This window comes from Brienomyrus brachyistius, unplaced genomic scaffold, assembly GCF_023856365.1.
Source record: "Brienomyrus brachyistius isolate T26 unplaced genomic scaffold, BBRACH_0.4 scaffold32, whole genome shotgun sequence".
NCBI lineage: Eukaryota > Metazoa > Chordata > Actinopteri > Osteoglossiformes > Mormyridae > Brienomyrus > Brienomyrus brachyistius.
Window position 1 is genome coordinate 3274021 of NW_026042307.1, and position 9962 is coordinate 3283982.

General features: G+C 46.6%; 1 non-coding gene across 1 annotated transcript; it reads left to right on the forward strand.

The window, feature by feature from the left end:
• Positions 1-2164: 2164 nt before the first annotated feature.
• Positions 2165-2247, forward strand: trnal-uaa (transfer RNA leucine (anticodon UAA)). The gene has a single exon. It is a non-coding gene; the product is annotated as a tRNA-Leu (tRNA).
• The last annotated feature ends 7715 nt before the right edge of the window (positions 2248-9962 follow it).

The window sequence follows — 9962 nt, forward strand, 5'->3', positions numbered from 1 at the left end:
ATTTGCCCGCCAGTAAATTCTGTTTATAGTTTTGTTTGTCATACATGACCGTGCAGATATGGGGTGACAGAGACAATTAAATTGTATTACGTCGAGCGGGGGGCCTTTTCCTCCTCCTAGAGGCATCATCTTCATCCGTACCACGCCCCCACGAGCAGGCCGTGTAGAATATAGGGAGCTTCGCGCTGCAGGGCCAACTCTATCTTTTCAAAAAATACAGACATGTCTGGGACTTCCGAAATGAAAGATTCAACCTCACCTTCTAAGACTCAACAGGAGCAGGAGGCCATTATGCAGCCTCCGGGGGCTCCCAGGAAGATTCATACGGCACGTAGACGGGTACCTATGATGCGACCGTCGGAAGACCCGAGGGCTATCTGGGAGCTGCCCAACGGGAATAAACTGGTCTGCCTCTTTGACAACGTTGCGGAGGAACTGCGCGTCTTTCAGGTCACCGGAGACGGCCCAGACCCCCCGAAAGACGACCCGTATCTGGTGACTTTTTCCGAAACGGAATGGGGAAACTTGAAGACTGTCGTTACCCCGATGATGGAGGAGAGCACCGACCCCGACCTTGAGGTCGAGACTGGAAGAATGGAGATGCACTATAGAGATGCTCGTAAACAGCGTACCACCATTATGAAGTGGGACGTGACCGGGGAGCTGGACAAGAGAATGGTGAATATATGGCAGTGGCCTAAATGCGACTGTTTTGGCCTGAGAATACCGTTTGTGATTTGGATGCAGATGATTCAAGAAAAGTCTGGTTACTACCAAGCGATGTTTAAGGAGAGTCGGGGGCGTAAGCAGATGCAAGAGATGACAAAACCTACGCCGTAAGGACCCCCCTCACCCCCTCACCCGCCGTCGCTATATAAAGTGGACTCTGTTACAACCCCTTTTCACAAACATCATGGCAGCAGCAGCAGCAGCAGCAAATTATAGCGACGGTGAAAGCGGGGACAATGAGGCTCCAGCAGCAACCCTGACCTCTGATCCCGGGGAGCTCCTTCCAACCCCCCCATCATCACCGGCCTCTGATCCTGGAGAGGACCCTCCGACGCCTGAGATCTGCACGCTTCTCTCCAGACCGGCTCTCTGCCGTGGGATGCTGACTTGTATTAAGGCTATGATAGTGGGCCTTTTAACCTCAGTCATCAGGAAGCATCAAGAGAGAAATTGCTTCGGCTGCGAGGTGGATCACCCCAGTCAGAGACAACACCCTTGTCTGTTTCCCCCAGGTAGAAATTACTTTTACATACACTTTGACTCTGTGTTGCGTGACCTCTGGACCGACCGGCTGACACCCGCCTTGACCCACGTTCTATCGACCCTGGGCATCCGAGCGGCCGCCGGCAGGTTGGAGGGGGCCGTGGAAGCTATCCTGTACGATCTGCGTGAGGCCCGCAACGGCATGGTGGAAATCACTCGACTGGAACAAGATCTGTTTGAACAGAACCCAGCGTTTAAGCAGATCCTGGAAGAAGAATTTCTGACTCGTTGGGAGGCCCGAGACTAAAACAAAAAGCATCTTGTGATGGGGAACGGTATCAGCAGACCCTTACGGCGGTTTATGTTGAATGTTTTTTTAGAAAAAGTTAGTCCACTATTGTTGCGTGCTATTGATAAAAGCGATTGTCGGGATGATTATGCTTGTTGCTGCTTTCATAGAGTGTTATTTGAGATTTCTCAAGTCGGAGAAAATTATCAGCGGGGGATGGATTTACTTACTCAACTGATGTCAGAGGGTGAAAGACATTCCCCCGAAAGTCTCATACGCGCTTGTCTATCTTGTATTCCTGACAATGAATTTGACTGTAATCACATTTTTGTATTTTACGCTTTAATAGTAGATGTAGTCACCTCTAAATTTCATGATAAGCAGCCTATCGATGTTAATCAGATGCTTTCTACTCTACATACATGTATCGTTGAAAAAGCCACTATATCCACTTTACTGCATGTGACATCGCTAATCTACCTCAACAACTGTCACGGCTGTAACTAAATGTATACCTGCATTTTGAAAATGTAACCTTCACAAATTGTATACCAGCTTTTTTAAAATATATATATATATCTTTCACTAATTGCAAAAATAAAAAAAAATTAAAACTTGAATACCGTTGTAATAGTCTTTGTAAAATAACGGGTAAAAATGCTGAGCAGGGTGGCCGAGTGGTTAAGGCGTTGGACTTAAGATCCAATGGACGTATGTCCGCGTGGGTTCGATCCCCACCCCACCTAAACTCTTTTGTAAAATAATAATAATTAAAAAACAAACTACACAATATGGGTTAAATGTAGAAAAAACACACAAAAATTTCACTGATGTTCACTCAGTCTCTTAACAACCCCCATCCACAGTCAGCTATAAAACGCCGCACCCCGCTCTCCCCCCACTCAGTGTGTGAAAAGCATGTCTGTTGCCAAGACTACAGCTCGCGTCTTGAGCAGTTCGTACTATGACCCCAGCCAACCGGGGTCATACGGAGGTGTCTCCAGACTGCAGAGAGCCGTGCAGCAAGATACGGGGGAAAAAGTGGCTGCTGATGACATCAGAGACTGGCTGTCTATGCAAGACAGTTATACTTTACATAAACCGGTTAAAAAGAATTTCCCCAGGAACAGAGTGTTTGTTCCGAGAGCCATGTATCAGTGGCAGGCCGATTTATGCGACATGCAAGGGCTGGCCACGTACAACGACGGGTTAAAATACCTCCTTACTGTGATTGATGTTTTTTCTAAAAAAGCCTATGCTCGCGCGTTAAGAAACAAGACTGGGGCGGCTGTAACCCAGGCCTTTGATTCTATTTTAACCGAGGGGGGCGTCCCCCTCAAGCTACAGACGGATGCCGGTAAGGAGTTTTTAAATGGGACTTTTCAGAAACTTTTAAAAACTCATAAAATCACCCATTTCACTACGGCTAGTGAACTTAAAGCTTCCATCGTAGAGAGATTTAATCGAACGTTAAAAGAGAGGATGTACAGGTACTTTACGGCTAAAAACACCCGGCGATATGTGGACGTGTTGGACGATCTAATAAAGGGGTACAACCAGTCATTTCACAGCGCTATTAAAATGAAACCTGCCGAGGTCAGGCCCGATAATGCTCATCTAGTATTTGATAATCTATACGGTCCCCTGAAGAAAAAAAGCACACGGCCACGTTTTAAGTTTAACATAGGGGACACTGTGAGAGTCTCCAAGCACAGTCAGATATTTGACAAAAAGTACGAGCAGACATTTACGGACGAGTACTTTGTCATATGCGAACGTGTACCCAGATCCCCACCGGTATATAAATTGAGGGACGTGAGCGGTGAAATACTCGAGGGAACATTCTATGAAGCGGAGCTGCAGAAAGTCAAAATATCTCCGAGACGCGCGTTCAAGGTCGAGAAGGTTATAGGCTCAAAGACCGACAGAAAGGGGAAAAAGTGGATCTTAGTACATTGGCAGGGTTGGCCCTCGAGGTTCGATTCATGGATACCGCGGTCGGACTTGATACAGGTTTAATTTTTTAAAAAAGAGAAAAAAAAGAAAAAAAAGAAAATGGACGCCCGCCCCTCTTTTTACCTCACGCTACCGTCAAACTCTTGTCTCTCCATCTTCCCCGATAACCAGAGTTCGGATTACACCGTGATGCTCTCGCGACCTATAGAGCTACGGGGGCCTTACGAAGTAGCTCTGGCTGAAATCATGTATTGTTACACGTGGCGAAATGTTACACACCCGGATAATACTTTTGAATTGCGGGATACGGAGGCGGAGGCAAAGAGAGAGGCCGATCCTTTAGTGGACCTACCTTACCTTTTTCCTCGGAAAATTAAAGTGGGCTATTATGAATCTCTGAAACAGATTGTGACAGAAATCAACGCTACGTTAAAAAAATTAGGTACCGAAGTTTCCTTCTCATACAGCGAGATTACACGAAGGGTTAATATGACGGGAAACCATAAATACAAGATCCAATTTAAACCTACTCTGGCCTACATGCTGGGCTTTGAGCCGGGTCAGTGGTATAACCTAGGAGGAGGTAGCGGGTCGACCTCACCCTACCCGGGCGACATTCACGCGGGATTCTACAATATGTACGTCTACTGTAACATCGTGGAACCGCAGCACGTGGGGGAATTTGTAGTCCCGCTCCTCAGAACCGTTAAAATAGATGGTGCGTTCGGCGACGTAGTCACTTTGCCGTTCCACAAGCTGCAGTACGTACCGGTGAACAAGCAGAGCCTACAGAATTTGCATATCGAGATAAAGAACGATCAGAATACTCTGATTAATTTCTCCTACGGAAAAACGATCGTCAAGCTACACTTTCGCCCCGTTTAAAAAAAAAAGAAAACAATGGCTTACCACAATCCACAGAGATTTATTACGTATTACACCAGTCAGGCGGGACATGGGCTCCCCGGTTTTGCGGGGAGCCCCGTGATGTACGGGCGTGGGTTGGGGTCCATGCTCAGTAGGGCTTTTAGATTCGTTTTACCCTTTCTTAAGCGTGGGGTCGATATAGCGAAACCTCATTTGAAATCGGCGGTCAAAGGAATAGGATCAGATCTAGTCAGCTCTGTAGTCAGCGGCCGTTTTACAAACACAGGTGACCCCAAGCAGGAAGGGTCGGGTCTGCTATTCCTGTCTCGGAGGAGGAGGGGGAGTAGAACGAGAGCCCTTCAGGAAAGTCGTAAAAAAAAAAAACCTGGCAGAGTCGTCGGGATTCCCAAGTCTCGACCAGCTAAGAGAAACAAGAAACCCCCCGGGGACATATTTTAAGAGAGAGAAAACGCAGCGTAAACAAGAATGGCTCTAGCTCACCGGCTCTCGGCTGAATGTACCAAATCTGAATTGGACCTGTTTGCGGCCCCTATGACGCAATTATCCATAGATCAGACCAATTATGTAGAAATCAACCCATTAAATTCCATTACCGATCAGGATGTTTTGGATTTCCTAATACCGGGGTCGGGCAATTTCTATGTGGACCTCAACTCTACACTGCTATATCTAAGGCTCAAGATCGTTAGGGCCGATGGAGCCCCCCTGCTTGACGCCGACCCCTGCGGTATTATATAGTACCCGCTAAACGGCATATTCTCCCAGCTGGATGTGAGTCTGAACGACGTCCTGATCAGTTCTTCGTCGGCCACGCACCCCTATAAGTCAGTCATAGAGACCCTGCTCAATTTTTCTACGGATACGCTAGAGAGTCAGTTTTCGGCAGGGCTCTGGTACAAAGACGTCGGGGGCGACTTGGATAGCGTGGACGTCTCAGCGCAGGGCCCCAACGTGGGGTTACAGAAGCGAGCCGCCTTCTGTAAAAACTCTCAGGAGTTTTCTCTGATGGGTCCTATACACGCCGATATTTTTTTCAGCGAACGAATGCTGTTAAACAACGTGGATATACGCTTAAAGTTTGTAAAGGCTAAAAGCGACTTTAGTCTCATGTGTAGAAATGACACCGATTACGAGCTGAAAATACTGAGGGCCAGCCTGTTTGTGAAAAAAGTGGAGGTCTCCCCGGCGGTGTCACTGGGTCACTCGGCCGCTCTCATGAAAGCAAACGCCCTGTACCCTATAAGCAGGGTAGTCGTTAAAAATTATACGCTGCCCGCACAATCGCAGGTTTGCCCGCAGGACAACCTCTTCCTGGGCAACTTACCGCGCTACATCGTTTTGGGGATCGTGGACCACGCCGCGTTCGTGGGCACGCGAAACAGAAACCCGTTCAGGTTTCAGCATTGTGACCTGGAATTTCTGAGCCTCTCAGTCAACGGGCGACACATACCCAGCAAACCGTTCCAGCCCGATTTTAGAGCGAGGCAGTCGGTCAGAGAGTTTTACAACCTTTTCCTGGCTACAAACAGGCATTTAAAGGATTCGCCCTTATGCATCAACCGCGAGGATTTTGAAAACGGATACTCGCTATTTGCTCTCAATCTCTCCCGAGACGACGAGCTGGACGGCGGTGCCCTGTCACCCGCCATCAGCGGCACGTGCCGTCTGGATTTAAGGTTCAGAGCCCCACTACCTCGAACCATGAGTCTCATCGTCTACGCCTGCTTCGACAGCGTGATTGAAATAAACGCCAAGAGACAGGTTCTGGTGGACTTTTAATCATCATCATCATCATGAACACTCACCAGCTGGAATGCGTTTTACGGCCCCTGCTGGGGGATGCTTTTGGAGGCGTGTGGCCTAGCGATTTATTACCCACCCGCATAGAGACCAGGCCCGCTTTTCTGGTCGCAAACACGCATGACCAGAATAGAGAGGGTGAACACTGGATCGGGATAATTTTGGAGCCCCAAGAGGGTAAAGCCTCCTTCTTTGATTCTTACGGTTATCCCCCCGATTCCCCTTACTACCCAAAGAGTTTTATGAGCTTCTTGGGGAGGCACGCTACCGAAATAAGGTATAATACGCGTCAAGTTCAACATGACTTTTCTTCCACGTGCGGGGCCCACGTCGCCTTTTTCCTCTACCGGCGCTTCAAGGGACTTTCATTTCAAGAGACTATGATGTTGTACTCTGACGACTTGAGGAAAAACGACGCTCTAGTATCCGAGTTTATCAAGAAATATCACAAGTGTATTAGCCGTGTTAATGCCGATAAACTTTCAAAGCCGCAAAATGTATGTTCGTTAAAACTATTTAAAGATTGTTATGCTTGTTAGATTCATGTTGGGGAAAAAATAAAAACGTGACACCCTTTATTCAATAAATTTTACATTTTATTAACCGACGCGTTACAGGCGTTTTAATTCTTTTTCACACACGTATATAAAACACTTAATCGTTGTAATCTATCCACGGAGCATAAGGAGTACCCTTTAAAGGCCATAAACGATATTCTGGGGAGGAATCGCGCGGTGTGTGAGGGGTTCCCTCAAGCGGTGGTGGTGAGTCGTCAACAATACGTTTTCTACGTTTCCCGAGGTTCTGTTTCACAGGAGGGGAGGAGGGAGGCGGGGGATCCCTTCCGCCGTAATCTTTAAGATGACTTAGGGCTTTCCTGGCTTGGATGTTACCCACGCTCGTGAGGGGGATGTTTAATTCTGATATCACGTTTAAAAAGGGTTCCCAGCCTTTAGGATATCCGCCGGCGTGGGATTTAGGCTGCGATAAAGTTTTCATCAAATCTAAAATATGGGAACCTTTAATGGGTCTATCTCTGATGATGAGTTCACCCGACTGGGTCCAACGTACCGCCCCGTCGGAATCGAGCAGTTTATGCAAGATGTACCCCACGTTCTTTCTAGCCCTAGGCGCCACTTGCTGGATAACTTCCTGTACAGATTTGTCCCCAGTCGCGCCGCCGCCGTCAGGCTGTCTCCCCTCCTCCTCCTCGTCCGTTTTTTCTTTCCGCTCTGTAAGGACAATTTCTCGCCCCTGATTTTCCTCTTTTCGGGCTAGATTCAGATACCTCTGTAGCAATTGGTTGTATCTCTTCACTTTTTCATCCAGATGCATAGCCGGCTGATTTATTAAACCCTGCATCTGGTGTTCGAGTTCACCCAGGGCCGATTCCCCGATGGTATGCGGGGTCGCCCTCTGGGTCAGCGTACGCAGTTGCTGGGGGCTGAGCATAAACATTTTCTTGACTTGGCTCATGTTGCTGGAAAAGGCTAGTTAGCCGTCTTACCGGCAAACAGGCTTGTAACGAATGGCAGAGCCACTGATAAGAGCGGTAATAAGAATCCTCCTTTTTGAAGAATTGCCACGCGTTTCCTAGCGACGCTGTTTTTCTTACATGCAAAAAGTTTAATCAATCTTTTCTGTTTCTTGAGTTTGGTAAATTGAGCTACGGTTAAAGGTATGCGACCTCTTATGAGATTGAGACAGATTTCGGAGAGAGCCAAAATTATGTCGTTAGATGGGTCAGCCGTAAGAATCTTTTTACGTTTCACCCCCCTCGTCCTCTGTAAAACTTTAAGGGTCGGCAGGTGTTTCCTGAGATGTTCGGACATAGCTTAGTAGTGATAAATCAATGGCTCGCCGGTAGAAAGACGATGGGTAACGACCCCGGTAATAATCCGGTCCTGAGTCGGAACTCTTCTGGGCACGTGGCTCTCAAATCGACCAATAAATAGCCGTGCGCGGGCCCTGTGGCCTCATGGTAGGCATCTAGAAAAAACTTTTTCTGCCAAGGAAACATTTGCTGAGCTAAAACTTTGATTTGCATTCTGTCTCGCACATTCTTAAACAGACAATAATAAGTCGTATTTAGGGCTATAGTCCTGCTGTACTTGCCCTGGTGAAATACGTTCTGCACCAGGTAGATGACCGAGATTTGACGGTGATGTCTGAACCTCGTGAAAGCTTCTGCCACGAGTTTGTTTTCGGACGCGCTGTCCATCAAATCATCGATGATTATCAAGGAGCCTGAGGGGAAGCGCTCCTCATCCTCCCAGCTTTTGGGAAGCCCTTGTATAAATTCAATTTCGCTGATCCGATCGCGTAGTTCATCATAAAGCGGCTGATGGGAAGCGAAACACCACACAATTTTTTTAACGGGGCCCCCTATGAAACAGTGACTCTGATTTAAAAGCATTTCTTTAGTGAAATAGGTTTTCCCCGAAGAACTTGCCCCTGCGATTATAGCCGTAAACGGGAGTTCTAAACGGTGATCAAAGTCGACCTCTCTCACGCCGCTACCCATCATTTTGCAAAAAAAAAAAAAACACACTGACGAAACGGTAAATACTGCCCTAATCTTTTAAATCTTTCCGAGGACACACACACACACACACACACACACACACACACGTGCAAACCACTGCTGGAGGGGTGTCAGCTTTCACAGACACAGAGTGCATGGGTAAGTTTTTAATAAAAACTCTTGTGATAAATGTACAAAACATTTCAGTACACAAGTTTGAAAATAAAAAACATCTTACTAGGAACATTTTAAAAACATCTTAAAACATCTTTCATTTTTAAAAACATCTTACTATGAACATTTTAAAAACATCATACTATGATCATTTTAAAAACATCTTTGATTTTTAGAAAACATCTTTGTAAAAAACTTTTCATTTTTAAAAACATCTTACTAGGAACATTTCTCAGTTTAAAACATTTGTACATCTTACTTTGATTTTAAAAAACATCTTTGAAAAAAACTTTTCATTTTAAAACAAATGAACATCTTTGATTTTTAGAAAAAACTTTAAAAGCCCTTTTGCGATGCTGCTAGTTTTACATTTCAGTAACCGAAAGGCAGAGTTTCCCCGCTAGCCAGCAATCTGCGTTTGTCGTAGACGACCCTGACCTTTTTATCTAGAGGCCTATTAAACAGGCGAAAGCTTTTCATGTCGCGTTCGATTTTGTTGTACTGCGTCATTATAGCGGGGTTATTCCTACAACCTCCGATGTAGTTTTCAATCAATCCGATCATACTGTCAAAGTTTACCTTTTGACAGGTTTCGTAATTTAGAGTTATACCCTTACATTTCATTTGTGTTTTCCCGTTGTTGAGTCGGTAACAGTAACTTTTTGGTCCCAGCGCACCCCACGAAGCAATGTATTCGTCGGGGGCTAATTCGGACGTCAGCTCGCCCAGGTAATTGCCTAAGGTCGGGTCATATTCACCAGGCCTGCTTATGTACACGATGCTGTCGGTGTCGTGATACAGCACCCTCCGCCCCAATCTTTCCAGTTCTTTGTAAAGCGTCAACCGACCCCACGCGGTAGTTTGACACGCTATGAATATGTTAGTCTTTCCCGGCGGCACTTTGTAGGAAGACTTGAAACGCCAGCGGATGAGGGCGACCTCGTCGTTGACAAACGCGAAGCTGGAAATCTCGTACAGGTCCGAGCAGAAAAAATTAAAAAATTCCCCCGGGTCAGACACTATACATGTCTGGAGCATGTTGCTCCTCTGCGCCAGTTTACCCCACAGAGAGTTAAGCAGAAGTTTGGACACTTGCCGCTTCCCTTCATTAGACACTAT